This window comes from Loa loa (genome assembly GCF_000183805.2).
Source record: "Loa loa unplaced genomic scaffold supercont3.54, whole genome shotgun sequence".
Taxonomy (NCBI): Eukaryota; Metazoa; Nematoda; class Chromadorea; order Rhabditida; family Onchocercidae; genus Loa; species Loa loa.
Genome location: NW_018108234.1, coordinates 270,974 through 275,788, shown reverse-complemented (window position 1 = coordinate 275,788; position 4,815 = coordinate 270,974).

Here is a 4,815-nt window from a genome sequence, read left to right as displayed (position 1 = left end):
CAAAAAATAGTGTTGAACAAGTAGCTGGAAGCAAAGCTTCTGGATGATTTTAGTGATGGGTGCTAATTTTCTTCGACAAAGATTGAGGATTCTTCCTGTCTCTTTTATTGGCATTACTTAAACTTGAATAATTAAACCTTTACTACGATAAATCTATTAATAAACAACGAATTCAGCAATTACGCACTTCGATATGACAAACTACTGGACGATAAGAACATGAAATAGAAATCCAATGACGCTCAATATCGTCTATCCAATCGATATCTTTGAAACATATCTCTCGAAATACTTTTGGTGTTCAGGATCCTCAGTTATCTTGAATATGGGAGGATCCTGATACAATTCTAAGATTACAAGAATTGTTAACATATATGAGATTGAGGAGCTCTTTGTTACAGCACATAAACACAATGGATGGAAAATTTTACATTGTACAGTATATCAATCAATACACATACCGTATTATAACCAGTAGTATTAAAACAATAGTAAAAGAATTACTGATTCACTGTATCTCTTCGCAATTTAAGCAACAAATGAAAGGGATGTGGTTTGATTCTTGATTCTTTTAAAAACTCTTAAAAACATGTTTTAGAATGAATTCTTTGCAGAATTCCACTACAAAGGTATTTTTACTTATTATATTTTACATTTGAAATGGTTAATTTTACCTTTATCATTTAGACGGCTAAAGGCTAAATTTCTAAGATAATAAGATCTCAATTGTTGTATATAGATTGTGATATTACAATTTATCACGATATCCAGAAGATTGTTTAAAGTTCATTGATATTTATAGTGAAGTATTCCATTTAATGTTCACCAGGTGAGTAATGTTGGTGGCTCAAAAAAAGAATTATTGATATTGAGGATTCAAAGTTTGAGACCATATGACAATAACACATTTACATATAACAGTGACTTAGTTGAACAATGAGTTATTGTATGTAATTAATGATTCATTTCCACAAAATTTATTACATGTTCAGGTAATGTGAACTTTATAGAGATAAGCTGTGGTAGAGTGCATATATACAGGTTTGATAGATTTTGTAGAAGATTATGAAGAAGATATTTTGGTCATAGCTGATAAATATGACATTATGCCTCTAAAGGAGCTGTGTGAATGACATCTCTCAAACTCAGATATCTCTCAGACATATCCCTCAAACACCACTTAACTACAGAGTGTTATCTCTACTGCAATATTTGCTGATACTTATTCAGCTTTGATACCTAAACAATTTAGAACTGAGATCTGAAATTATTTCTAAACTACAGTGGCTTTTGTTTTATCTTTAATTGCTGTGTGACTAAAGAATTTTCACTTATCACTTTATCACTAACCTATTTAATGCAATAATGAATTTATCATCACTATTTCATGTGGTTAGTTATTTTGAATTAAAGAATATGTTCCTTCTAATTCTGCAAAAAAATACGCCTTCTAAGATTAAACAAATTGTTATGTTTATACAGGCTGCAAGATACTGTATCATAGAGATGTTCTGCGATCCGCAAAATGGAAAGGGATGAAAGAAAAGTCAGAATTAGCAAAGTGATCTTTTGAAATTCGTGTTGTTTGCTGATACTGTTGCAAATCCTAGAGATTTTAGTTTCAGCGTTAACACTTCGAAAACTTTTGGTAATGTTTTGGGTAAAGGGTGAATGACAATCGCTTTGAAAATGACTGCGACAAGTTGGTATTAGATTAGGTCTCATTGTGACAGTTCTAGACATTTTCTGTTTTTTTTTTTTGTCAGTTATTGATTAAAAGAAGGGTTATATTTCAAATGATAATAACTCTGCATTGTTTTGATCATTGCATTTTTTTAAGATAGCATGAGGACATTACCACTAAGATTTGTGGTCAATGAAATGAAATGTCTTAATTGTATTGATATATTTTTATTTTGGAATTAAATTGTGATCGTTTCGATAATGTCATTTATATTCTAACTTGATAGACTCTATCTTGATTGCAAACTTTACTGTGGTATATCCTGATTTATTGTAAATAAATTATTAAATGTATTTATTGCAATAATATTGGAGCTGTCGGAATTAGTTTTAATTATTTTATTAGCAAAATTTTCCAAAATATTTAAAAATTCAATCCCTATATGTTAATTTGATAGAACAAGGTAAAAAAAAAAAAAAAGATTTACTTGTTGAAGAACGTTATCCTGCAAATAATCGACGAAAATGATTTGCATGAAGCATATTTATATATGCCATTGTTTAGTTCCAAAAAATTTTCCAGCAACTTACTGATAGAGTTGACAATTTTTCTGTCAACTTTATCGCCAACTTAAATGTCACACTATAAATAGGTTGCAAGATACGATTATTGGTCGAAGTAATGATATGGTATTAATTTATTTTTTTTTTGATACAAATAAACAAACATATTTTTAACTGCTAAAGAAATTACAATAAAACGAATTATATATATGAAATATCATCAATTTAATTACTATATGAAGACATATGTTCTCAACACACATATTAATACCAAACATCAGAAGTGGTAACCTTCTCTTCCATAAATTGATAGAAAATAAAAGAAAAAAAAAAGGAATGAATCAAAACTATCCAGTTGAGTGATGTTGAAATATTCAAATAGTTAGTAATTCTTATATCATTTAGCATAATAACATGTCATTTTTCTTCTCATCCATACTACTTTTATTGATTCTCTTTCAATTCTAAGATAATATTTTGACTATTTTATGTCATTGTATCAAAAGATATATTTGAGATTGTTTCATACTTTAATCAATCTTCATTATCATTTTTTTTTCTTTTTAATGGGCAAACTCCTTTACTATGAATAGGTTATAATTTGAAGAAAATACTAGCATAATTTCAAAAGTTTTGCAAAATTTCAATAGCAATATGTTAGCTATTCTTTTTTTTTTGTTAAATTTTTTATAGGTCAATTAAATACCATTTATATGTTTATGCATATTATATGTATATGTATATTTATATGTATATTTGTTTATATGTACAATTTATATACCATTTATTTGTATTTCTATTTTTGTCATACTGTAGACATTCTTTCAAAATGCACCCTGAAAAGACTTTGGCTCTGCGTAATGAAGTCTCATTTTTGCTTTATTTTGTAATTGATAGCCATAAAAACTATGGAAATTAAAGAGCAAAATAAAATATAATATGCAAATGCGTACGAAGTGAATGACAAACGTGAATAATTGACATGATACAAAAAAAAAAGGAAAGAAAAAAGTTACATAGATTTACAGATTAATTGCCAGGAAAAATCTCGAAATTGTTTAAATTCAATCAATTTTTAATAAAGAAACTAAGTAATAAAATGAAAAATTTCAACCTGGAAAAAGAAAAAAAAAGATTTGTGTGCTTTCTCTTGTGAACTTTTATTAGTAGCGTTAAAGCTTTGTTTAATTAAAATTTCAAATAATGAGAATCCAAATGAAATGTTACAATTTTTCGTCCTGTATTTCATCGAAAATAATCTAGCATTAGAAGCCGCAAAATTTACTATTAGGACTAAAAAAAAAAGAAACAAAAACAAGTGGATAATAGCATAAACGCAATAACCATCGGATTCTTTTTCAGCTATTCAAATGAATTCTATGGTGAAGTTTCATGACAAATCTAAGAAGTGTATAGTTCAGTATGAATTAAGTTCAACTATGATAAAGCTCACATTCGAGTATGAAAAGTGGAAAGGAATATTTTCTTGTATTCTTATGAATTCCTTGTACAATGTGACATGGAATTGTAAATTTTTCTTCATTCCTACCTCAAACTTGGATAATTAAATTGTTAAATAAAAGAAATAACATTAACATCGTATAATCATTAAGAATTACAAAATTACAAAATACAAATTAATACGTTAAGTTAACCGCCAAAAATACGTCGCCACAAAAAATAACTTTTAAAGGTATCAATCTGAGAACCAACGAAAAATTAACGGAAACCAATTTGAAAATTAACAGAGATACTTCCAATTGAGAAAAAATATGGTTTGAATGGATTTCAACCGTTGCAACGATTGTTTTTAAATGATATTTATTTCGTAAATACTTCCAATATGTTCATTTTATTCCAAGGCTTTACTTTTCACAAAAATAATTTTCCATATGGAAGTGAATATGCAGAACTTTCATTGAGTAATTAATATTTTGCTCTATTTTCCGCCATAATTAGTCCAAAAAATATCAAGCATAATAAGCTTAGAATCTTGATCTTATTCGTTTTCAATACTGAAAGAGCATTGACCTAATGATCAATTAATCATTATCGATAGAATGAGATTTGATCAACTCCTTTCCTTTACTTGCATTTTTTATAGGTTCCATGTTTTACTTAATCGATATTTATTTCCTCCTCATGCTAATTTCTAATTTCTGGAAAGATTAATAAATTTATCTGTTTGATTATTTTGTGATTGTCGCGGAATAGTACTGTTATATTTCCAATTACTTCTTCTCTACCTGATATCAGCTCTTCTATGACTTCTAACTTCCAGATTCATCTTTGTTGCTCTTCACCCATTACAATTACTACTTCATTTATTTCAAGTTTTCTTTTAATTAAACTTCATCCCTGTTAGTATTATACTTGCCATCGTTTTCTTAAATTAAGGAGACATTTTTGTTGCCAATGCCCATCCAAAATTAGTCTAAACTTTGATTTGTTTCCCGAAATTGTCTTTTCAATTTTTTTTCCCGTGTCAAACTTCCACTTATACCGTAATCTTCATCATCCGATCCCTTTTCTCAGAAGGGTTTAACGAAAAGATCGCTAAATTTAGCT